The sequence below is a fragment of the Spermophilus citellus genome (assembly GCF_964194105.1).
Source record: "Spermophilus citellus genome assembly, chromosome: 4".
Classification (NCBI taxonomy): domain Eukaryota; kingdom Metazoa; phylum Chordata; class Mammalia; order Rodentia; family Sciuridae; genus Spermophilus; species Spermophilus citellus.
In genome coordinates, this window is record NC_138185.1 from 15,050,711 (window position 1) to 15,076,219 (window position 25,509).

Sequence of the window (25,509 nt, forward strand, 5' to 3'; positions counted from 1 at the left end):
CAACAGAGTTCTGGCAAGACAGAGCACATCCAGACCACAGCAGCCAGGTACATAAATATCTGTCAAAAAAGAAACGGTTGAATATACTGTAGTGTACTCTTCCTTCTATAGCCTAAAGCTATTTAAAGAGTGAACCATTATTATTTAGTGCGAAAAATAAGTTACAAAGTAATGAACAAAGTATGATCCCACTTCTGACAAAACAAATTGCCACATATACATTCAAACCCTATGTCTATTTAAAAAGGAGCTCGGGAAAGTTATGGAAAGATACACACCAAACAAATTACCATCACTGGCTATCGCAGATGAATGGAAATGGAAATGGGGGAAGAGAGCTTGTAAGTTTTTCTTTGAACATCTTCAAATTGTTTAGCGAGGGACAAGAAACACAAAGATTACTTGAAGGAAAATAAAGAAATAAAAACAAACAATAATAAAGAAACAAATAAACCTGTTAGAGCAGAGAAAGAACAGTGGCCAACTATCATCATTACCTGTTTATCTTCATATGGGACAGTAAATTACATTTATTGTCACTTTCTTTTTTGGCCAAAATGGAACAGATCTTCTGCTATTTTGAAAGTTGGAAGCAAAATTAAAAAAAAAAAAAATCCAGGTTAAAGTATACTTTACTGCTAAGCATTTGTGACTTTAAAAGGGGAAAGAATTCTATACTTAAAAAAAAAAAAGAAAAAGAAAAAGAAGTTTCCCTTTAATGTCTAAAAGAAAATCTAAACTGTAAGGTTCCCCCCTCCTCCACCCTGGGAGGGCTGTGTGCTGGAACAGGAGTGTGCACACCAGATGCTCTGGCTTTATGGCAGGGGCAGGAACCCCGATAAGAGAAATGGGATGTTTTGCAAATTATTTGGATGAAAAGAAAAAGGAAAGGAAATGATGAAATAAGGTGGGGGTGGGGAGAGAGGAGGAGGAGGAGGAGGAGGAGGAGGAGGAGGAGGAGGAAGCAGCACAGGCAGAACAGAATGCACTGCAGGCTCCTGAAGGGCTGTGGAACCTGGCATTTTAGTTACCTCGGCTTTGCGTCTCACTTTGCATCTCACTTTTATTTCATGGATAACAAATGTCTCACTGAAATAATAACAATCCCCCCATCTCTACAGGCCTTCTTCTTTCACAAAGCATATTTGCAGCAGGCGCCTCCTCCGCTCCGCTCTTGGCCTTCCAATCCATTCTCAACAGCAGATGTCCATGTCTGTCTGAGGGCCTTGCCTATCCTCAGGCTGCCCGACCCTCATCCACCTCACTCCCCTCCCCTCTCTGGCTCCCTCTCCCTGCTGTGTCATTCTTCCTCATGCCACACCCCCCCTCCCACCTTAGCTCCTGGCATCACTGCCTACTCCACATGTTTAAGCACGAGGAAGCCCCTTAGCCACACCCTATTTATGGGTCCTCTGTCACCCTGTTTATGGGTCCTAACATGGCCATTGGTCCTAGTGAACATCACGTAGGGAGGGGTCATGAAGGACCAGGCCTATTTTATTTCACACCATCCACCTATCATCTTGCCCATACCCTGGCACATGTCAGGTACTCAATTGATACTGGCTGACCACATGAAAAATTTAGTCAAGTAAACTGAAGGCCCGGCTCAAACGCGATGCTTCTCGGCTTTAGCAGGCTCTCCGAGTTCTCAGTGCCGCTACTGGGGCACATTATCACTTGTGTTAAGACTCTTCTTTTTTCTATCAGACTGTGAGCAACTTAGAAGTCTTATTTACCTTGATAATGCACACCTTGCATAAGCCCTAAAGCACAAGGTTTCTTGTTTGTTTTATAGTTCTGGAGACTGAACCCAGGACCTTGTACGTGCTAGACAAACGCATTAAGCTACATTACATGTAGCTACCATTAAGCTGCACCCGCCTCTTAACAGCAGATGAACTCACACACTGCAGGGAAGTACAAGTGGAGGCTGCAGCCTCTAACCAATCACAGATGGCATTTTTTTCTTGCCCAGTGGACCGCAGCACAGAACATGAGCACCTTGGGGATATGCAAATACATATAAGACTCTGCCCATGGAGAAATTAAAATTAGAGCTAAACTTGAAATGTAGCAGTAGTGTGTGGGTGAGGGGACGTGAGGCGGGCCCTTATTCAGAAACCAGAGAAGTGAAATTACTGAGTGGTGATTTATTTTAAGTATGTTTTTCTGTACTGTCTAGCTTTCCTTCCTTGAGTATGTTCTAATTTTATAATCAGGAAAAACAACAATAAGTGTTATAAAAACAAACCAACAGAAAACCCAGCAGGGATTTTAGACTACCAAAATCACCCGTTCCTATGTTTCCTTGCCATGGTTAGGCATTCTGAATTCAGGACCCTCCCAGATGGGGGCCTTGCATTTTTTGAGGAACAGTTCCTTCCATTCCTCTGAAGCATGAGGGACAGGAAGGTGCTAGAAGTGGGCACTTTCTGCTGCTGCAGTAGCTTGCAGTCATTCCCAGTGCAAACAAGGGCAAATCTCAGAGCTCCAGGAACTGGAGGAGTGTGGAAGCGATGACCCAGCTTAAGACCAGCCTCTGCCAGATGTGAGCCACTGTCTGGCATTCTGTAGCCCCTCTGCATATTTCTTCTGTGCTACTTTTCACATTGGGGTTCACTCACCACCTGTCTTCCTGATGCACGGATGAGAGGCTGCATCTGTAATCCTTGCTCCCCTAGCCCAGGGCTTAGTACTAGGAAGCCCTCAAGACACATTCATGGAACAGTGGAGACCACACCTATGAAGTACCAACCACCTATGAAGTACTAAACATAACCAGCCCCAGACCCTGGGACATAAGACTGCATTAACCACAGATACTTCATGTCTTTTGTGCCCTGAAGGTCCATCATTCAGTCCTGAAGAGCAGAGTGGAAGCCAGTCATTTCTTGGAAGATTAATAAGGCTGCTTTTACGTTTGGGAAATCTGGCTTCCTCCAGTAAGAGCAGATTATCTAGTCTGCAGTTTAGAATCATAGCTGACTGCGACTTCCAAAGACACCCCTTCTTGAAGGAGTGAAAGCCTTGCTGAGGGATCTGCAGGAGACAGTGAGCTGGGCCTCAGGTCAGGGTTAATAAAGTGCTTCCAGAAAACTCCAGATTTTCTACTGTCTGCACTCAGGAATCACATCTGACCTCTTGTGAGCTCAACTTGGGGTTCACTGCATGAACTCAATTTCTTGCCACTCACAGCACCTGTTACCAGCCTCTTCCTTAGGTGGCTGGGCCAGGGCCCGCTGGTCCAGGAGAACAGTACCCACTTCTGCTTTCGACCTCTGCGCTGGCTGGCTGATTTGAAATTCAGCATCATCGGAGTAGGTGACAGTAAGCAGCCCAGAGGATGGATATGAAGAGCCAACACAGCCGCTCCAGGCACCCTCACAGGGGTTTTAGAATTGGTGAGTTCGGGGATAACCACAGGTTCCTCACAGAAATGCCACCTTCTGACTGAGCACAGACGCATGCGTACACTGCTAGCACTCTTTCTGAACGTTGTAAAACAATAGTTCAGAGTATGAAGTTTTGTACCTTAGAACTAAGTGCTAATTTGTGAGCTTTATTCCATTTCATCCACACAGTATACTTTGGAGCAGGTATGACTGTGACCCCCCGACTTTACCAAGAGAGGCAGGTTCTGTGTGGCAAGCAGAGCTGTCCAGGATCTGTAAGGCAGGAGGTGATGAGGACAGAGCTTCTACTTGTTCTCCTACCCAGGAGAACCCTCATTGAAGAAACTGACACATACTGCCACCAGTTAATCCCAGGGTCACAAAGACCCACAGGGTTCAGAGGCCCACAGCAAGCCAGGCAGCACAACAGACCAGGCGGGAATGACACACAGGTGATGAGCCGGGAACACACCCGCCTGAGACAGCTGAAATAAGACCCAAACCAAGTTCAACCTTCTTCCTGTAACAGAGACAAGCTGAGATCCAGGGAGCTGATGGAGACAAGGCAGCACAGTGTGGTGGAAAGTTCAAGGGTGACAGGGACAGCCAGTTCTCATTTGGTTCTCCAGCTCTATCAGCTGCCAGACAGTAGACAGGGCGCTTCGTCTCTGTGCGCCTCTTTTCATGTCAAATGGAGCCAATCTCTGTCTCACATAACTACTATTAAGATTTAAAGGAGTCAGTAAATGCAAGATGCCCAGTCTTGTGTGTGACAGTTTTCACAAAGGTATAAAAGTCAAGTAAGAGCTCAGGACACAGTGGTCCCTTTTACAACCTGTCTCCACTCCCAAGATGCCCCAAACTCACTGCTCACTAAGAGGCCAGTGCCTAGTAGAAAGCCTGGCACATGGGTGCAAAGGAGACACAGCTCAGTTTTAATCTAACTCTAGATTTAATCCTAGATCTTAATCCTAGATTTTAGTTTGGTAAGAGAGAAGAAGGGGAACTTTGGTTTGTCCTCGTCCCCTCCTTTAACCTAGACATGCCAAATGCTGCTGGGGAAGGACAAACAAAAGTAAAGGTCGTCTTGGACTTTGACTCTCCGAGTTCCAGGTCTTGTGGATTTAAGGACTCTTTTATCTTGTTGGGTTTTTTGGTTTGTTTGTTTTGTGGTGTTGGGGATGGAACCCAGGGCCTGCACTCAACTACTGAGCTACTCCCAAGCCAGGGCTCTTTATCTTTAAGGCCTTCCCAGACCCTACTCTTGGGAGGATGTGTTATTTAGAAACTATTTGTTCCAATAAGGTCTTGGTTAGCAGGAGGGGGCTCATGGCCCTGTAGCAGGCATATCTTAGAGCTGTGGTCTTCCCCAGTAACAAAGCCCACTGAAGGTAGACTGTTGCTACCATGGAACCAGCCATGGTCCTGGGTAGCCAGAGGCTGGAGCCACCCAGCTCCCTAGGATTGATCTTGAGACTGAATAATCTGGTCATCCTTCTTCCTCAGGTCATGGTGAGGAGGTGATGCCTGAAGGACAGTACCTGGCCTTTGTGATCTCTGCCAGAGGCCAGGTGTGGACAGATGAGGGTGGCCTTAGTTTCTTGTTTTATGCTGTCTTATGTCAGTGCTATTAAAGTATGCTTTTCCAACACACACAACACACACACACACACACACACACACACACACACACACACACCAATGAAACTTTTCCCCCTCTTTATTTGGGAACCCCAAACCCGAATAAAATCATCAAAACTCAGTAGTAACTTCATACTGCCTGTTTCATGTCCTCTAATTGTCCTACAAGTGTCAATTTTAGTCATTCTGGATTACTGAAAACCTAGGGCACTTTGCTTCTAAGGCCATAAGGATCTGCCTCAAAGGGAAAGAAATATGGATGGTTCATTCTAAGCTGCATTTGGAAATATCAAGATCTAGTTCTGTCCCCTCATTTGGCACATGAGGAAAAGGAGGTCCAGAGAGTGCAAAATGCTTGCCCAAGGTCACACAGTTCTAATATGTGCCTGCCTGCCTGCTTGCTCTCCCTCCTCTTTTTAATGGTGATGGGGATCAAACCAGGGTCCTGGCTCATGCTAGGCAATTGCCCTACCACCAACCTATGCCCACAGCCCTTATTTTTATTATTCAAAGCTGACATTCTTCCCCTTTAAGTACAGCTTATTAAGTATATTTAATATAACAGGGGAGAGGGGCCACAGCACCCCATAAGCCATCTCAAGCCGCCCAGCTCCCTAGGATTGATCCTGAGACTGAATAATCTAATCATCCTTCTTCCTCAAGTCATGGTGAGGAGGTGATGCCTGAGGGACAGTACCTGGCCTTTGTGGTCTCTGCCAGAGGCCAGTGTGGACAAATTGAAAACCCTCAGCTCAGGAAGGGAGCTTGGGGCTATAGGGCTCCTTCACTTCCTCTTTGCACAGAGTTGCTTGCTTAGTTTAAAACCCTAAAAACAGATACCAACAAATGGAACGCCTAAGGGCTTACATGTTCTGTTTATTTTCTAAGCATAAACAGCAAATTTAAAAAAGGAAGCAATAAAAAGATCACAAAGGGGGCTGGGGCTGTGGCTCAGTGGTAGTGCACTTGCCTGTATGTGTGAGGCACTGGGTTCGATTCTCAGCACCATGTATAAATAAATAAAAACCTAAAGATCTATCAACAACTAAAAAATATTTTTAAAAAATCACAAAGCCAAAGTTAAAGATTTCCCCTCCTTTCAATCTTGGGAGTCTCCCCATGCCCCCAAAAGTTTCTGCGGTAAGTGATGACTTCAGAAGTTTAACATGTCTGTGTATAAAATTTAACTTATTAATTTTATATTTGTGAGGGGAAGAGTCTAGGGAATTTTCACTTTCAGAGACATTTATTTCTAGAAGGTGTACAATGTTTTGTAACACCTTTGTAATCAGAAAAAAAAATAAAGTTTTCAAATACTAGTTTCAGGATTTACTTTGTCCCCTGTATTTGGGGCAAACTGCTGCTTTTAAAGCTAGGGATACTGTCAAAAGTTCTTTGGGTGAAAAAGTAAACCAGGATCTGAACAGAGCCCTGGGAGGCTCGGGGCTCTGACTCCAGCCCCAGGCAGTTTCAGAGAAAACTGCAATTTTCAGAGCAAGCTCACATATATCAGGACATAAAAATAGACCCTTTGTGACCAATGAGCTAGAAAGCAAGCTCTCCAGAGAGCTCCGCTTCTCCCTGGAGGTGGGGGTGAGGAGGGAGTACAACTCTACTTACGGGAGCAAAGTTCCTCAAACTGCAGAGGTTCCCGGTCAGAAGTGAAGGTGGAATTAAGAAACCAGGTTTGAGAAGGAGCAATCCAGACCCAAGGTTCAGGCAGAAGTCTCTCGGCCCTCTCCCTAAATGAAAAAGCACTTCGAGGTTTTAGTGGGTGTTTCCCACGTCTCCGGCCAACTAAGTCCCCATTTGCTGTAATCCAATGCTCAGGCTGATGATGTCAACCACTTCACTCACTTGCTCAGTTTCTACCTCTCAGTCCACGGGGGAGATCCATTTCCTCTGGACAATGAACTGGGGGGCTGTAACCGCATCCCAGGCTGGTCACATTGGCCTAACATCCTTCCTTCAATTTTCAACCCTGAGGCCCTAGTGACAAAAGGCTTCCTATCTACTCACTCAGCCGGGGCTCCTAGCGTAAATCCTCTGCTTGTTAGTCACTGCCAACTGGGGGCCATCTAGTCTGCTGGGTTGTGTTTTAATTCATTTCTTTGGTGTATAATGTGTCAGGGAGGAAGCCTTCACCCACGCCACAGCTCTCTGCTCAATTCTTCAAGTCACTGAATTTCTCCAGAGTTGCCCAGGTACATAATGGGCACAGTGTCCCTTTGTAGCGAGATGACAGGTCTCTAGGAAAGCACTGGTGTTTTGCCTGGGGAACTCATTTGGGTCTTGGCCACTCCCCCAGCTGTATGAATGGCCTCAAGCAAATCTTCTCCCTATCTGGGCCTCAGTTTCCTCATCAGTAAAATGATGGCATGGGTGTCCTCCCATTTTGAAATTCCATGACTGAAAACCAGTGACTGCTGAGCTTATCAACAAATGCATCCCAAGGCATTTTAACCTCAAGCTAACCAGCCCAGTTGCCTGGCTCTGCTGGCTCCTTTAAGCCCCCTCATGACGAAGTTGACAGGTTTGTCAAGGAGAAAAGCCTAAAGAAGTCACTGAGTGAAGCCAGTCCGGAGGCTGGGGCAGAAGTATTCTAAGTTCTAGGCTAGCCTTGGAAATTCAGCAAGACCTTGTTTCAAAATAAAAAATTAAAAAGGACTAGGGATATAGCTCGGTGGTAAAGCGCCCCTGGGTTCAATCCCCAGTACCAAAGGGGAGGGAAAAAAGAATTCACTGAATGAGTCCCAGGGGAAATTAAAAAAAAGAGGCAGCATAAACTACTAGATAAGATAAACAAGAACAAGTAAGGGAACTCAAATGTCCTTGGGGATCAACAAGAAACAGCAGTGGATAGAGATAACAATAATGCCTTGCATTTGCTGAGTGCTGGACAGTGGAGATATGTAAACCCTCTTTCTCAGATGAAGGAGAAGCAATGATTCTGAGCACTATTCAGGGGAGCCAGAGATGTGTACCTGGGTCCTTTGTGACTTACCACCCTAAATTTTCTGTTCTCTTAACTGTGCTGCCATTCTAGGATTGTGAGAATTAAAAAAATACATGTAAGGGGAATGAAAGTAGTTGGTACATACTTAGTATTAAACCGATGTTAGCTCTCATTTGCGCACATAATCTCATCTGATTCTCATAATACCCCCAGGAGAATTAGGGGCCCAGGGGCTGCATTATTCATCTCTGTTTCCTGGACAGGAAAATGAAACACAGTGAAGCTAAATGACATGCTCAAGGTTGCACAACTCAAAACCAAAAAGTTGGCATTAAAAATGGAGATTCTTCATTCCTGGCTATGTCCGAACACATGCCCCACACCTGCCCCACACCTGCCGATGCTATTTCTCCAAATAACTACTCTATCCAGCCTGGTAAAGGAAACACTTCAGGCCACCAGGTCAGACCGGGGGCTTACTTGTTTTGCTACCAAAACAATGAGTGGCCTAAGGCAAGTCTGGCTGCAACTGCTTCACCCCAAAGGGACAGATCTGATCGGGCTTAATGCTATTTGGATGGGGGCAGGGGTTAGGACTTGAACTCCACTGGGAAAGCAGCTCTTTATCAGCAGGGGCAAGGCTATGGCACTTTGTAACTTAATAAGAATTTTAATTATTTCCCAGAAAACCTTGATGATTATCAGGAAAGGTCCAAGCAAACAGACTCTATTAGGAGGGTGCTTTCCAATCTGAAGGCTTTGAAACAAGGTGGTGGACTGTGGTGTAACAAAACCACCAGCCTGCAAAACCCCAGGGAGCAGCAGTTAGCAGCCCCCAAAGAGCTGAGTTCCTCCTAGCCCTGGACCTCCTCTAGCTGGGCAAGTAGTTCAATGTCTTTATGTCTTGGCTGACAATGTAAGATGAGAATAACAGCATTTACCATTGAAGGTTCTGAATGGGTTAAGTGCCCAGAACATACTTTAAGTTCAAAAACACTTGTAAAAATAAACTACAATAACTTATTGGTAAAACATTATTTTCTAATTCTGACTCAGTTTCGCCATCCTCTGCCCTGATGATGATGTGACACAATAACAAAGTCAAGGATGCTGGAAAGTCAGAAAAAAGGCCTGTATTTCTGCAGAATGTCAGGCTGAGTAATGAACAAAAGCCTACTTCAGAACTGTCAGGCCTGTTCTCAGCAGCAACACTCAGCCTGGAGGGACTGGAGGCTGGGGCCTTTATTCCAGAAGCCTGAGTGGGTGTCAGGAAATGAAGCTGGGCTCTTGAGATGGGTCAGTTAGCTGACATCACCATCGGTGCTTTGAATCATGTTTTGTTAGATGAGCAAAAATAATAGTAAGGAGCTCATTCATAAAACACCATTATTTCTTCGTCTACTTTGCAATACTTGCCTAATAATTCTATATCTATCTGTGTCAGAATCCATGAGGAGAGGGCCCTAAGCACCTCATCCACCACTAACAACCATGGGCACAGTCATTTTGTATCACAACTGAAGACAGTGGATACGGTATATGCACTGGAGCCTTCCTCTGCTCAGCCCTTTGCATACGCCATTTCATGTAATCCCCATGGCGATCAGGTACAGCAGGCATAAATGATACTCACATCTTAACAGCAGTGGGAACAGATACAGGGAGCATGTTTCTGAGCTGTGCAAAGCCCACAGGATAGTGGCAGGGCTGCACTCCAACTCAGGGCAGTTTGGGGCCAGGCCTGGAAACCCCACCCCCCTGGGTAGCACCTCTTACAGGGCCTCCCAGCAGGGAAACCTGGATTGCTCCACAGTAGGCTCCATCTGAAAACTGGAGGAAATGGAGGCAACTTTGGCTGCTGACCTGTGCAGAACTGGCCTGAGGGCTCAGACGCCCCTCCACCATAAATTCCCATACCTACCCCCCACCTAGTCTGAAAGAGCTCTCTCCCTCCTCTGAATTTCCTCAGTTTCTCCTCTGAATTTCTTGGTATCTGCTTCTCTCTTAGGAAAGAATTCTTTAAACTTTTCATCAAGATTCTTTTATTATTTTTTAAAAAATTCTTTTCACTGTTTAATTGTGATTTCAATGGTACATGAATATTTATATAGTTTCCTTTTTTTTTTTTTTCTCCTCATCTCTAGCATTTTTGAAGCCAGTTATTTTACATAGATTAGTTTTTTGGGAACTAGGATGTTTGATTAGTGTATTTTAGTTTTGTTTTATATTCCTTTATTTTTAATTTTTTTAATTTAAATTTAAACTTTATATATATTTTTTCTCCTATTTTCCTTGATTCTCTCTTTTTTTCTAACAGCCAATCTCTATTGTTCTCTTTCAGTCTTCCTTTAATCTTTTACTTCTATCTTCTCTCCTCTTCCCTCATAATCATCACCTCCTATATCACTTCTGTTCTCTCTCCACCATTTTTATCCACATTTTTATCCACATATATGAATACAAATGTGAATATATATGTAAAAATGTAAAATATATAAGTAAAAATGTCCACCATTTGAAAATGTAAACCCTTTTGCAAACTTTCTGTTTTTATTATAGGCAATAACTGATCATATTGTTTCTGTTTATTGCAATAATTAACATTGTAGGTGTCATAGTAGGAACTATTTGGTTTAATGCTGTATATTGTTTGCATTGGCGGTTGTTATTATTTGTCTCCCCCTAAACAGAGAGGTACTGAAAACCTGCAGGGACACTATAAGTCCATAGGGAATAATCTCTACTGCCTCAGATCTAAACTATTAGATGGGTAGACACACAAACAACATGAAAAAGCAAGGGAACAAATCGCCTCAAGCAAACCAAGGAACTCCAGTAACAGAATCCATCAGCACCACACTGGAAGAAATGTCAGAGCAGGAGTTTAGAATGTACATAGTTAAATTGACCTGTAAAGTAAAGGATGGGTGTAAGAGAGCAAACACAGGTAGCAAAAGATCACTTCAATAAAGAGAGAGAGATTCTGGGGGGGAAAAAAAACAAAACAGAAATCCTTGAAATGAAGCAAACAATAAACTAAATTAGGAATTCAACAGAATACATCGCTAACAGACTAGATCACTTGGAAGACTAACCTCAGGCAATGAAGACAAAATATATAATCCTGAAAATAAAGTTGACCACAGAGAGAAGATGTTAAGAAACCACGAACAGACTTTCTAAAAATTATGGGATAACATGAAACTACCAAATTTAGGATTTATCAGGATAGATGAAGGCCCAGATATACAAATCAAAGAACTGCACAATCTTTTCAATGAAATAATATCAGAAAATCTCCCAAATCTAACAAATGAAATGGGAAATCAAATCAAGAGGCCTACAGGACCCTAGTTGTGCAAAAATACAACAGAACCACATCAAGGCACATTATAATAAAAATGCCTAGCATACAGAATAAGAATAGAATTTTAAAGTCTGCAAGATAAAAACATCAGATTACATATAGAGGGAAACAAATATGGATCTCAGCTGATTTCTCAACCCAGGTCCTCAAAGCTAGGAGGTCCTGGAATAACATATTCCGAATTCTGAAAGACAATGGATGCCAACCAAGAATCCAATATCCAGCAAAATTAACCTTCAGATTTGAAGATGAAATAAAAACCTTCCATGATAAACAAAAATTAAAAGAATTTGCTACCAGAAAGGTTGCACTTCAGAATATTCTCAACAAAATATTCCATGAAGATGAAGTGGAAAAAAAAAAGTGAAAATCAGAGAAAGGAGGAACTACACTAAAGAAATAATCAATTAAAGGAGAAACTAATTCAAATTAAAAACTAAACCAAAATGACTGGGAACACAAATCATATCTCAATATTAACCTTGAACATTAATGTCCTAAAATCATCAATCAAAACACAGTTTGGCAGACTGGATTAAGAAATAAGATCCAACAATATGCTATCTCCAAGACTTACCTCGTAGGCAAAGCATTCACATAATAAAGGTAGAAGGATGGGAAAAAACATATCACTCACATGGACTGCATAAACAAGTAGGGGTTTCTATCCTCACATCAGATAAAGTGGACTTCAAGCCAAAGTTAACCAGAAGAAACAAAAGAATGACATTTCATGCCGCCTAAGGAATTGTACATCAACAAGACATAACAATCACAAATACTTATGCCCCAAACAACAGAGTATCTATGTACATCAAACACACCCTTCTCATCTTCAAGAATCAAATAGACCACAACACAATAACACTGGGCTTAAACATTTTTATCCACATATATGAATACAAATGTGAATATATATGTAAAAATATACATGAAAATATTTAAATGGATATGGATTTGCATATAGTTATTTTTATTCTGAGATAGATATTTACAATTTTGGTAAGATATAGGATACAATTATGTAACTGAATACATATGAAAATTTATGGGTAGAATTTTGGTTGCCATTAGGATACATACATATATATGAATGTATACAAATATATATGAAATATATATGGGAAAATATATAGAGATATTCAAAATAATATTTATAATTCTTATTTAAAAGGCTCACAATTATGGACAGAGTTAGGTGTAGTTCTGAGTTATGGTTTTGGTTTAGAAACGGGTTACCATAGGGCTGGGGTTGTGGCTCAGCGGTAAAGCGCTCGCCTCGCACATGTGAGACCTGAGTTCGATCCTCAGCACCACATAAAAATAAACAAAATATAGAAACGGGTTACCTTTGGAACATATATATCAATATATATGAATATAAATATAGAGGTAATATTATATATCAAAACATATATATACTTTTATCTATGGATATTTTTAAGGTAAGCAATATTGTTATATTACGTGTGAAATCTGGGTTATGCCTATGGAAATGAGTATATTTACATTTTGTTTTAGTTATAGTTTATGATTATGTAACTGATATATTTGAAAATGTATGAGTAGGAATTTGGTTGTGTTAGGGGTATATTCATATACATATATGAATATATATAAACATATAAAGGAATATATATGTGAGATATTTTTTAAAAATGAAGAATAACATTTCAATCCAACAGTATATGTTTATTGTAGAAAACATGTTTACTCCTGGGCAGGTCTTATTCCTACACTAGACTGAGCTTCTTAAGGAAAGGATCTATGCCTAAATTTAGTCACATTTGTACATGAGGCACTTAGTAAGGAAATACATAAATGAAAATAAAAACCTTTTACTGAATGCTTACCACATACCAGGTAACTGTCCTACTGCCTTATATAAATCACCTCACTTTAATCTCCACAGGCTCCCCTAAGAGAGATCCCATGGTTAGTCCAGGCACAGATCAGCTGAATCACCTGGTCAGCTAGGAACTGGTGCAATCTCTTGAAAGGAATGGATGAGTGAGTTCTAGCTACAGCTCCCCACTCTCCTAGTCCACACAGCCTCTGTAAAATGCAGTCAGCTCTTCTCGCTATCAAAGGCAAGTTATAGTTGTTGTGACATTTCAAACTCTCTAGCCACTATGCCAGAAAGCCTGGAAGCCCATGCTTTTCCTAGACAATTGAGAACCATGTTGATATTTATAAATAAAAGTAGATTTTGTTATCTTTTCTGATTATTTTTCCATTTGCAATCATAATTTCTGATTGTTAAAAAAAAAAAAGGAAACTACAGAAGAATAGTAAAAAAGGGAGAAAAATCATCCATCATTTTACCACCCACATAAATCGGGGCACCTCCTAGTGTGCAGCCCCAGAGAAGGACCCACACTTACACTCAAAATATTGTTTTGAAACCAGAAACTTAAAGTCATTTGGAGTGGGGAGGGAGGCAGTTTACCCCACCAAAGATAACAAAGACACGTTTAATATGTTCGTTTGGGTTTTTAGAGTTTACGTGGCTGTTTTTTCTTTGGGGTTTGATGTTTAAGGCTCCACTTCCTGGCCCCCTCTGGACTGCTAATGCAGTGTGTCCAAATGGTAGCAGATGAGGTAAGTAGGAGGCACAGCTGGAAGGAGAAGGGAAGCCTGACCCAGTGAGCATGCTCTTAGAAAATGGATTCCACACTGCTCCCACCCAGCCCCTCTTAGCCTTGGGTGGAACTGCTTCCCTCCAGCTAGAGACAGGTTTCAGATTGGGGCAATTACTGGAGAGACAGACTGCCACTTGAGCTAATTCTTCACAATGTGAGAGTCATTGATTTGTACAACTAAAAGAGCATGTAGTCTCCTTTTAGAGTGAGGAATGACAGCCCAGAAGGCGAGGGACTTTCCTGATGCTACATAGCCTGGTCCCATAAGAGTTGGAAGCAGTTCTATTGGTTTGAGGTTCTCATTTGCCACTGCACTTTGAAATTCTAATCTGATCAGCCCTTCCCTCTTGTTTTGGTTACTCAGATCTCAGATCAGGTGTCACTTAGTGAGGCCTCTCTGATCCTTGTTAGTTCCCCATGCTCTTCTGGTCTCCTGGCACCTTCTGGGTCGCCTCTTGCAACCTCAGCATGTTACTATAGGTACGAGCTCACCAGACATGAGCTCCACAAGGTCAATCTTTCTCCCGGTCCTCTGATATGTCTAGTCTAAGTGCCTAGAATAATGCCTGGCACAGAATAGGAATCTCAATAATTATCTTCTAAACATGCATACACTTGGCACACGCAGACATCCTAGAAGTCCAAGCTTGAGGTAAAATAATAGTATATTTAAGAAAAAAAAAAAGCACCACTTCTTCTAAATACAAATCAGGTCTTCCCTCTAGGGGATGATCATTAGAGAAGGGATTTCATTTCAAATAATTTTCTAAAAAATAGAAGAAGTTCATATAGCAGCACGATGATGGAAGCTGAGGTGCTCAGCACTGGGTCAAGAAAGCACCACTGGGGGCTGGGGATGTGGCTCAAGCGGTAGCGCGCTCGCCTGGCATGCGTGCGGCCCGGGTTCGATCCTCAGCACCACATACAAACAAAGATGTTGTGTCCGCCGAAAACTAAAAAATAAATAAATATTTAAAAAAAAAGAAAGAAAGAAAGCACCACTGGAAATGGGAAAGAAGCAGCTGTGTGGAAACCTGGGGAGACTCTGAGCCAGGAGATGGCAGAAATGGAGAAGAGGATTGAGAACCAGGGTGAAAATCAACGCATCCACAGAAGGTCCTGTGCCAGCCAGCTCCTCCCCACTCGGCCTGCAGCTCACAAAAGGCTGACTGCTATACTGAACCACAGGTAAAGGCAGAAGGCTCTTTAAATAAACTGAATGAGGAGCTTGGGGTGAGCTGAGGCTTCCAGGGAGAGACAGGCCTCCTTACTGTGACATCTGAAGGACCCTCAGTCTAACTGCTGGTCCTGCTCACGTCCACTACCATTGGGTATAGAGAGCTTCCAGCAGCTTTCCAGGGCAGAGGCCTGTGGAGTAGACAACCAATTCCAGAGGAAACCAAGTCTATCATTAGTAACTCTTTCATTATTGATTATGAGTGGCCAGAAGAATGTACCACGGGGCATCTGAAAAAACCAACAGCATGGCAAAGACTGAAATAAGAGAATACAAACTCTATAAAGGAAAAGAAAATTTAGACAAATGAGAAGCTTAAAAACATCTCATGTCTTTAGAAATTCTGAAGATATTATCTCCTAACCATGCAGATTTCAAAAGGGAAAAAAAAAAATCCTAAATTTCCAGAGAGGCAAACAGATTGTTTCAAAAGTAAAAAAAATCAGAATGGTCAGCTTCTTCCTAGCAATACTGGTCCCTGAAGACCATGGAGCAATGCTTTCTTTCCATGAGGAAAGCTCAAAAGAAAATGTGTGGAACTCAGAATTCTATACCAAGCAGGCGTGGTAACACATACCTGTATGCCCAGTGGTTTGGGAGGCTGACGCAAGAAGATGGCAAGTTCAAAGTCAGCCTCAGAAACTGTAAGATCCTGTCCCAAAACAAAATATAAAAAGGTGCTGAGTATGTGGTTCAGTGGTTAAGTGCCCTGGGTTCAATCCTCGGTACCAAGAAAAAAAAAAAAAAAAGAATTCTACACTCAACTAGGCAAGAGAAAGACATTTTGGACGTGCCAGGCACTGTTCTCTCAGGGTTCAGTCTCAGAAGGCAGGTCTGAAAAAACAAGGGTGCAACCAGAGGGAGATGGAGGGAATGCAGGGAGTGCAGAACGGCTCTAGGGGCTGAGCTGCGCCACAGGCCTGGAAAGCACCACAGTAACTGGAACAGGAGGACAAGAAGGCTCCAGGGAGGAAGAACTGACTGACTCTCTCTCCCAGGTTTGATGAAAACACTACGGAAAGTCTAAGAGAAAGAGTGAACAGACTGAGCAGCAGGGAGAAAGAAAGCCACGCTTGTCAGAATAAGCACTGTGAAGGCCAAGAAAACAGGCACAGAGAACCGAAAAATAACTAGTGTGTACTGAGTGCACAGTAAACAATAGTTGCGATGTCATAACACGGAAAACACTGCCTCCTAGTTCAACCTGAAACTGTGAAATTGGGAGAAAAGGGGAAGGAAAAGCACAGTGAGTGTAGCTGTAAGTTTATAGAAAAGCTAAAGCCTCACATGTCACAGGTGACACCTGAAACTGACAAGTGAAGAAAGAGCAATATCACCAGGTCTGATGGCACACGCCTGTTATCCCAGCTACTCTGGAGGCTGAGGCAGGAGGGGCACAGTTTGAGGCCAGCTTGGGATATTTAGTGAGACCCTGTCTCAAAAAACAAACAACAACAACAACAAAAAAAAAAAAAAACAAGAGAGAGAGAGAAGAAAACAGAAAGAAAAATGAGTACAAAAATTTGTAGCTTTGATTGCCTCTAACTGGAACAAAACAATATTTAGGTTAATCGGAGATCTTTGCTAATAATAAAGAATTTTTTTTTTTTAGAAAGAAAGAAAGAGAGAGAGGGAGAGAGAATTTTTTAATATTTATTCTTCAGTTTTCGGTGGATACAACATCTTTATTTTTATGTGGTGCTGAGGATCGAACCCAGCGCCCTGTGCATGCCAGGCAAGCGCGCTACCACTTGAGCCACATCCCCAGCCCATAATAAAGAAATTTTAATTATCTTATATGTGATGACAGTAGTATAGTTAATGTAAAGAAAAAAATTGGGGGGAATTGGGTTGTAGCACTGGTCTGCCACATGTGAGCCCCAGGGTGCTATCTGCAGCACTGCAAACAAAAGGAGGTAATATAGTATAGAGAAAGGGAAGAACCAGGGAAGAAGTAAAAGCAGACACACAAACCCGTGGCCTCGGGGCGGGGAGGGTAAGGAGACTCATGCCTGGAGTTGGAACCAACTTTTTTTTAAGTTTTGATTAGAAATCATGTCCGTGTATTTCTTGGATTTTTAAAGTTTTCCTATTATTATCAGGTATTGCAATCAGCTTTTAGAAGGCCTTTTTTGCTATTCCAACATTTATAATCTGAATGTTTCTTCAGAATCCTACATCATCCTAAGTGAGTATCTCCACGTTAAGTTTAGTAATTGCTGCTACTGCCTTTTAACTGTTGTGTGTCCTATCAGTATTTACATGTTATTTCTAGTCCTTTGTTAACACTCTTGCAGAGCCAGTATATGATATTCCCACTTTACAGATATAAAGACTGAGGCTGAGGGACATCAGCATGTGTTTACTTTACAGAGTAGGTGGCCAGGCCCGGAGACCAGCTCCCAAGCCCTTTCCACTACCACTTCTCCTTCACATGCCACTAGCTTGGTGTAATCCACAAAGTACTTTTAAATTTTCTCATCAATCCCATGAAACAGGAGAAATAGGACTATGCTCACTTGACAAATAAAGAAACCAAAGAAAAGTCAGGTAACTTGCCCAATCCAGGCTTCCTGATCCTCAATCCAGTATTCCGTCTACTGTCCCTCAGCATCTGTCCCCTTAACAACATAATATCCAATCATTCACTGCCTCCTTCAGACCTTTGACACAAGAGTCACTATAAATGAATAAAGTTGAAGCAGGAATGGGGGGGGGGGCACTCACACACATTGAGAGTTATTTTTTCCAAAGGAAATCCAATAATAAACCATGTAATGTCCTCAGTTGCTCCGTCAGCATGTTGCCCAAGTGCTCAAAGGGGCTCTGGAAATGCCAGCAGCCGGCCGCCTGGCATCCAGCTCATCAGCTGTTGGCACAGGCAGCCCACAGCAGTTCCCACAACCAGTACCGCTCTTTTTGGCTTCAAAAGAAAGAAACGAGCCATGCGTGCTTCTGCCCTGAAAAGACAACGTCTGTGCCTCCTGAATCTACTTTAGTCAACAGCCATGTGGCCCCAGGCTTTTAACGGTTGCCAGGAATCTCAGCTCGGTACTGCTCAGCTCAGAGGTAAATACATGAAGCTCTACAACAGGCTGGGCAGGAGGGGGAGTCAAAAATGGGAAAAAAGGGTGAACACCTGACCCCCAGTCAACTCAAGTCCTAGCTAGCTGGCTGCTCTGCCGGGAAGAGAATCGGCCCAAGATTTGGGCACAAGCACTTTGGTCTGGTGTGGGATGCTGCTCCAGCCTGTTCTGCATGTGCACAGCCAAGCAGCAGCCAGGGGAAGAGGCTGTTTACTTGAGTTCAAACTATTTATAGCACCAGCAATCTGCACATATTTGGATGACAAATCTCTGGGCTTCAAGTGAGCCGTGCTTTGCTCCTGGACAATTTCACCGAACACATTCCCTCCCCACGCCACCCCCAGGCCCCTTGCTAACACATGTTGCCCTCGGGATGTTTTATTTAAGCTGCTGAGTTTTAAAAGATTATAAAAAGAAATCACATTTTAAAAACATGTGACTTTCAATCCATTTACCTATGAGTTTGAACTGCATATTATTTTAAGATTTCAACCAGAAATTAAATTCTGATATATGTATATTCCTTAAAAATATACAACTATTCCATAAATGAACCAAACAGTACCTGAGTGGTGTCTGGAATTCAACATGTACTGAGCTGTGACGCTGCCGTGCCTGCTCAGGACCTACACTCAGAACGTTTCTCATGGCACAGGATGATAAAAGACTCTCAAAATTGAGATACACACACAATATGTAATTACGTACACATTCCACACGTACAACACAAGTCTTATCACCCACCAATTCCAGGGCAGAAGCAGTTGGAGTACATGGGTGGGACAGTGTCCTGTGCCCTCACTGTATGCCACACAGAAGAGCTGGACGAGGACCAACAGATGGGCAGAGTCTATTTGGTTTTAATTCCCAAAAGGTGGTAGAATCTTGCCAATCAATTTTTTGGAAAAACCAGCCTACCTCTAAAAGCTGTCTTGTTTTTATAGCAAAGCAATATTAGGCCAACTCAGGCACGTACTAATTCTGAAGAAGAGAAAGTGGTTGTTAACCAGCACATCAGTGGGCTACAATGTTGAGGCTTGCAGCCCTGGCACACAATGCAGGCAGAGGCTAGCACAGAGAACAAGGCCAGGGAGCGAGGAGAAAAGTGTACAGTGTCACAGTGATGCCAGAGATGCTGGGCAACCGTTTAGGGAGAGGGAACAGAAGGATTTCTCAGAAGCACTTCCTTGCTTCCTGATCTTTCGCCTTACATTATAATGAAGACAAATGGAAAGGTCCCTAAGACAATCTTTCCACCACCTTCCTTTTTAAAGAATAGTACTAGTGAGAATCAAGAAAAGCAGCAGGTCTACACATACATAGAGGGAACGGAAATGATTTAAAAATCTTTTGCAGGTCAATTTGCCTCTACTATACTGACCAAAATAAATAAATAATAAATAAATAAATAAAAGGAGGGGTAGTCTGGGGATTGAACCCAAGGCCTTGGACACACTGGGCACACGGTCTACCATGTTTTAGGTAGGAATTCAGGGTCCCCAAGATGGCAGAAGCAGAGAACATGCCACTTAAGGACAAGACGGGGAGATGAGTCATCTGTCCCTGTTTACAAAAAGTCTCATTACCATGACAACTCCCACTACTGAGGACTCCTGGCCCATGATAACTCTCTCAACAGGTTCAGTTTTCTGAAATAACCAATGGGAGAAAGTGGACAGTATTCTAATTAAGTTCCTAGAGTAACAAATGGGGGGAGATTGGACACTATTCTAATCAGCATGGGAGCCAATGGGGTAAGATCCCTGATCAGTCTGTTTAGGGAAAGAGAATGCCTCCAGGCTCCGGCTCCATAGAAAACACTAATTTCCAGACGTGGAGTTCTTGAGCGCCCTACCCCCCCCACACACACACACAGAGTGCTACTTTCACCTTCAACTTCAAGAAATCTGTACTCTGCCTGCGGCTTTTATGCATCTTGCTGAATTCTTTGTTAGGACACCAAGGACCTGGACCCCAACTCGACACCCTGACTATAACACAGTGAACTATATTTCCCAGTAACCAAAATTATTATCTCATTTGGTCCTGAGGAAGGAACCCAGGGCCTCACACATGGTAGCAAATGCTCAGGCCTGAGCTACATCCCCAGCCCAGTATGGAATGTTTGATCTCATGATTCTATTTCCAGAAATTCTAGGAATGCAAGAATATCCTTATCATTCAGACCTTAGCTAAAATGTCAATTCTTCAGAAGGACTTCCTCAGCCCACCTAAACTAAGATGAGCACCCAGCCACCTGTCACATCACTTTGTCGGAGTAACACTGCCAGTTTTCTTGTTCATTCATTTACTGCCAGTATCTCACCACTACCTCCCTATTCCATATTAAAATGTCAGTTCTGTAAGGAGTATGGTGTTGTTCTTAGGTACTGGACACTAGCCAAGGAGGCTGCATGCATCATCTCATTTAATCCTTGTGGCCACACCAGGTTTCTGTTATCATCCCATTTCGTTTCATTTTTCATTGGTACTGGGGATTGACTGAACTCAGGGGTACTCTACCATTAAGCTACACCCCCAGCCATTTTAAAATGTATTTTGAGACAGGGTCTCACTAAATTGCCAAGGTTGGCCTCGAGAGCGATCTTCCTGCCTATGCCTCCTGAGTTGCTGGTATTACAGGTGTGTACCACTGTGCCCAGCTGCCATCCCATTTTAGAGATGGGCAAACTGAGGCACAGTTTAAGTCTAGTTAGGCCATTGAAACGCAGAGGGGTGCATTACCACTGAGCTACATCCCAAGCCCTTTTTATTTTTTTGTTTTGAGACAAGGTCTCACTAAATTGCCAAAGATGGCCTTGAAGTTGTGATACTCCTGCCTTAGGCTCCTGAATCACTGGGATTACAGGTGCTTACCACTACACCAGGCTGGCTCCTGTTAATTTTGCATATATGAGAGAATGGAAGAATCAGTCAATGGAAGAATGGAAGAATCTCTAGAGTGATCACTCTCTTAGTTATTTTTCATTTTCTTATTGATACCTCAAATTTTGTTACAAAGCATTATTTTTTTTAAAGAGAGAGTGAGAGAGGAGAGAGAGAGAGAGAGGGAGAGAGAGAGAGAGAGAGAGAATTTTTTAATATTTATTTTTAGTTCTCAGCGGACACAACATCTTTGTTGGTATGTGGTGCTGAGGATCGAACCCGGGCCGCACGCATGCCAGGCGAGCGCGCTACCTCTTGAGCCACATCCCCAGCCCCATTACAAAGCATTATTAAGAATTTTTTTTCAGTTGTAGATACGCACAATACCTTTATTTTATTTATTTTTTATATGGTGCTAAGGATCAAACCCAGTGCCTCACACGTGCTCCACCACTGAGCTCAATCCCAGACCCATAAAGCATTATTTTTATAGTGTAGTATTTACTTCTACAAAAGGAAAAAAATATCAAGAGTTATTTTTAAGTTCTTGGACAATACACATCAAGCACTACAAATATGTGGACACTCTGACTTGTATATGAGGGAAACATTTATAGCAGAACTATTTATAATCGAGAAAAAAAATGAAAACAATTGAAATATCAAACACATTGCCTGGCCCATCAGGCAAGAAGGTTTCCAGGGTCCTCCTCCTCTGCCAGTCTTCAGGGCCGGCCCAGAGGTGTGCTGTTGCTGCCCCCACACGTGCCTGACTTGGGAAGGTGCACAAGCAGCACACACTGGACAAAGACCTCCAAGGGAGTGAATGGGAAGCCCTTGAAGCTGCATCTAAAAATGGGAGGAAATGAGCTCTGACCTCTGCTCAGGTACCTCAGCCCTGAGGCAAGCTTCTTGATGGCAGGAATGACCAAGACAGGCATGAGGACCAAGGAAGGGAAAGGAGCAAAGTAGATCCTGCAAGAAGAAAAGAAAAAGAAAACAGAAAGAAGAAAAAGTTATGAATTTTAGAAAAGCAAGATGCAGATGGTACAGAGTGTGAGACAGGATTCTGTAAGCAGGAAATTCCCTGAGCAGCCTCTGAGCTCCTGAGCCAGAAGAACTCTCCTTCTGAAAGCTCTGATGAGACAATCACAGAACTGGAGAAACCCCAGAATTTTCTTTTCATTTCCTGCTGCTAAGTGTATTGCTCCTGGCAGCTTGATGATCCCTATATACCCAGTGGATTTCAGTACCACGAAATAAAACTTGGAAAACAAGGCTATCAGTCCATGAAAAAAACTAAAGGTAACTTGGAGCTAAATGTTACCAATACTGTGATTTACAACAGAGATCACTTACTAAAAAACTGCCAAGAGGCTACTGTGTCCACAGATGAAAACCCAGAGCCAGGAAAAACTCCAAGCCTAAAGCAGGGATGTCTAAATCAGACTGGCAAAAGATAAAAGGGACCCTCCCCTTCCCCTTGCAGAGAACAAAACCTGCTGGCCCAGAGATAAGAAGACCCCACAGATACTTAAGTCAAAATCTTAAAAAGTCCCCAAAAGGAAAGCAAAAAGAAAAGATGATACACTTGAAGATAAATTTAACCGCACAAATAAGAAACAGCAGGGGCAGCTGGATCACTCCACTTAGGAGACGAGGAGAAGCTGCCAGAACATTCATTAATAGCGGTTTCAAAGAAGGAAATCAGATGGGACAGTAACTTCTTCCTGCACATGCCCTCAGAGGAGAAGCTTGTAAGAGGGGAATAACAATGAGAAGACTTCTGTGTGGGCTGGATATGTTGCCCATGTTCCAAGAAGAGAAGAGGAATAAAGTTCTGCCCGAATTATGGTGCCTACAATTTTTAGTGCCCAACTACAAATTCTATATTTACAAATATTAGCTGGATAATTCCAATTTTGTTGACTCAACTTACAGAGAAGGCTGTGATCTTTCAGTATCCATTAGTTTCTGGCCATATTTCAAGATTATCCACATGCATGGCTAAGAGCTTACTGGATTCCTTCCTTCCTTTCTCTCTTGAATTTATTTATTTATTTATTCATTTGGTACTGGGAATCGAACCCAGTGGCACTGAGCTATATCCCCAGTCCTTTTTATTTTTTGTTTTGAGACAGGGCAAGTTAACAAATACAGGCTTACACCTCACATCAAAAATAGCTGCAGGTGACTCTATCTACAGACACAAATATGAAACCATGTAAGTACCAGAAAAACACACAGCACACTTTATAACCACACAATGGGGAAAGCCTTTCCAAGTATGAGAGAAAATATTGACAAAGTCAATCACATATAATTAAAAATATTCTGCATGGCAAAAATCATCAGGAAAAGTAAAAATCAAAAGTTAACCTGGGGAAAATTGTATTCTATCTCAACAAATAGCTTACTTCCTTAATCTATAAAGAAATTCTGAGAAATTGATGAAGACCCACAATCAAAAAGCTTGATTCCAAGCCCTCTATGAGTCACCCCAGCTGGCAGCACAGACAACACTGGAACAGAGGAGCCATTCTCATTGTGCCTGGTCCAAATTCCCAACCCACAGAACTCCTGGAATTAAAAATGGCTGTTTTAAGCCACAAAATCTTGGTTTATTCTACTATAGTAAGTAGAATATTGGATATTGCATTGCTAATACATAATTTAGAATTTTTCATACTCATAAGTAAAATGGTGCCTGTGAATTTTTCTTCCTCATAAAGTCACTGCTGAATACTAAAATTTTTCTACCTCTTTTTCTGTTCTCAGGAAGTATGTGTGTAATATTAATTCTTTCTCTTTTAAATGCCTGGTATAGGGCTGGGGATGTAGCTTTGATAAGAGAACTTGTCTAGCATGTGTAAGACCCTGGATTCAATCTCCATACCACACAAAAAAAAAATCATAATATTAAGATAATATAAAATAAAAGCTTGGTATAACTTTCTAATGAAGCCACTTGGTCTAGACTTTTCTTCCCTAAGGGAAGATTTTAACTGCTGATTAAATTTTGTTAATAATTGTATTACTAACAAATTTATCTATTCACCTAAATTTTCAAAAATTTTGGTTTAAAATCATTCACATTATCTTATTAATCTTATTATTTTGTTAATGACTATGTACTCTTTTTCACTCTGTGTGTGTGTGTGTGTGTGTGTGTGTGTGTGAGAGAGAGAGAGAGAGAGATAATGGGGATCGAACCCAGGGGTGCCCTTTCACTGAACTACATCCCCAGCTCTTTTTTATTTTTTATTTTGATACAGGGTCTCAATAAATTGTGGAGAATGGCCTCAAACTTCCTCCTGCCTCAGGCTTCCAAATAGATTAGATTACAGGTGTGCACCAGTGCACCAGTGCACCAGTGCGTCCGGCCTTCTCACCCTTGATATAAGTCATCCATGTTCCTCCTTTTCTTCCTTCCTTTTTTTTGATCAACACCATCAGAGAATTACCATTTTTGTTAATTTTTTTTTTCCAAGAACAAACCATTGGCTTCACCAATATTCTGTATTTTACATTTGCTTTATTTATATTTATACTTCACTAATTACTACTCTTCTTATTACTTTCCCTTTATTTTCTTTAGAAGTATTTTGTTGAGTTTTTTTAGACTTCTTAAGATGAGTGCTTGTTCAGTTCTTAGTCTTCCTTCTTTTCTAATATATGCACTTAATTGAGGCTATACATATTTGAATTTGTGAATTCATGTCTTTCAACTGTTCTGGGAAATCTTGAGCTATCACTCTCCACACATTGCTTCTGTGCCATTCTTGCTCCTCTCCTCCTATAATTCCATTATACACAGATTAGACCTTCTCACGGGGTCCTCTTACTTCTCTTACCATCGTTTCTGCATTTTACACATTTTAATCTCCTGGTAGTATAATCTAAATAATTTTCTTCTAATCTTATCTTTTGTTTACTATTTCTTTCTTCAGCTATAAAATCTGCTTTTAAACCTTCCACTGTGTTCTCATTCTTAGTTATGTTGTGGTTACTTTTCTAGAATGTGTATTTTTGTCATTTTTAAAATGTCACTTTTGACAGTATCTACTTTTCTTTCAAAATAAAAAATAATCTTAGCTCCCATTTCTTTCTTTCTTGTCTGACAGTACTGGGGATTGAATACCTGGACGGTCTCGAATTTGTGATCCTCCTGCCTCAGCCTCCCAGTCACTAGGATTAATAGGCATGCACCAACACACCTGGTTTGGCTTCTATTGCTTCTTGAAAATAAATGTAGTTGTTTTATAGTCTAAAATTCCTAAATCTCATGACTTTAAGAAT

At 42.0% G+C, this 25,509-nt stretch overlaps 1 protein-coding gene across 3 annotated transcripts in view; it reads right to left on the reverse strand.

The window, feature by feature from the left end:
* Nucleotides 1-25,509, reverse strand: part of PKIG (cAMP-dependent protein kinase inhibitor gamma) — an 87,038-nt gene that overhangs the window by 31,194 nt on the left and 30,335 nt on the right. The window contains exon 2 of one of the 3 annotated variants that reach the window (XM_081292632.1): nucleotides 22,088-22,185. The exons of 1 other annotated variant lie outside the window; for it this stretch is intronic. The gene's annotated coding sequence lies outside the window, so the exon portion shown is untranslated. Of the gene's footprint in view, nucleotides 1-6,656; nucleotides 6,785-22,087; nucleotides 22,186-25,509 lie in introns of those variants that run through there. One more of the 3 variants, XM_081292630.1, reaches the window with a different exon arrangement.